The sequence below is a fragment of the Leptidea sinapis genome, chromosome 5, assembly GCF_905404315.1.
Source record: "Leptidea sinapis chromosome 5, ilLepSina1.1, whole genome shotgun sequence".
Classification (NCBI taxonomy): Eukaryota; Metazoa; Arthropoda; class Insecta; order Lepidoptera; family Pieridae; genus Leptidea; species Leptidea sinapis.
In genome coordinates, this window is record NC_066269.1 from 16,487,829 (window position 1) to 16,489,198 (window position 1,370).

Here is a 1,370-nt window from a genome sequence, read left to right on the forward strand (position 1 = left end):
TGAAGAGTTTCCAATGTACATTAAAATTGATTGGGGCAATTTAAACATCTAATGATATAATAATATTCGCCTCTCAAAATAACATTTTACATGAAGGAAACAATTATCACTAAGAGGAAGTTGTATTTTTTTATTAATGCAAGTGTAACACATTTAACTTAAACACTTTTTAAAGTATTAAAACGATACGCAAAAATTTAATGTTAAGTGTACAATTACATGCGTTTTAATCATAAAAAAAATGTTTTATTAAAACCGATAGGAAGCTTAAGCAAGAATAAGAATAATATTAGTATAGTTTATTAATTTTTTGACATTCAAAAGTGTAATTTCCGTGACATACATGAATAAAGTGATTTTGATTTGATTTGATTTCAGTACTAAGCAGAAATAAAAACACACTTACAATTATTACACGTGTTTTAGTCCTTTAAAAAGTATTTTATTAACGTTTTTGACACTTTAGGAGAAATACAAAATACGCCATGAGAGAGATTTGTAAATATAAAAAAATTTGGAGGCGCCGGGTATCGATCCCGGTACCTCTCGCATGCTAAGCGAGCGCTCTACCATCTGAGCTACGCCCCCGTAGTGAAAGGTTCTCAATAGTTTGTACATATTGTATAAAGCAGTTGTCATTGAAATACAATATAAGTAGAGCAAATTGAAAGTTACCATACCAGTCAGTAACCTCTACTAGTCTACTATATACCACTGGACTGGCGGCTGTCAAAGTCCTTTTGTGCCTGTTTGATATTCGCCATATTGGCGCTGTTGGCTTTGTATCTGCAGTACTAAAACTATTTAAAAAAAAATGTGTAATTTATTACGTTGATTTTTGAAGTATAAATAACACGAAATACGAACGAAATTAATTCAAAATGTAAAAATACTTCAGAGTATCGTACGTTCCTTCGCAGCCATTTGTATTATATGTCAAAATTAGTACTCTGGAATTAATTATTATTAATAATTAATTACATACATACATACAAAGTATTCTAAAGGAACCAATTTTGAGAAAATAAATGCCTTTTATGCCTTTTAAATACTTAGGAGTTATTGCCAAGCGTGGCTGACTGTTTATAACTTGTCAATATAAATGGTTTTATTTTAGGAAGAGCAAACGAGCATATCAGGGTCACCTTATGGAACGTGATCACTGCAGCCCATACTGTCTTTTATCACCAGAGGAATCACAAAAATGTTGCCCTTCTTATTAAGCGTGGAATAAACATACATACGAGTATGAATTCGTACACCAAAACCACACATCGACACAAATAGGGTTGTCATCTCTGAAGTCTGGCAACCGGACAAGAAGCGTGAAAACCCCGGATTTAGGAGCTCAAAACCCGGACAAGTCAATT

The 1,370-nt window shown here is 32.5% G+C and overlaps 1 non-coding gene across 1 annotated transcript; it reads right to left on the reverse strand.

Moving 5' to 3' along the window:
- Positions 1-515: 515 nt before the first annotated feature.
- Positions 516-588, reverse strand: Trnaa-agc (transfer RNA alanine (anticodon AGC)). Its single transcript has one exon. It is a non-coding gene; the product is annotated as a tRNA-Ala (tRNA).
- Positions 589-1,370: the final 782 nt, after the last annotated feature.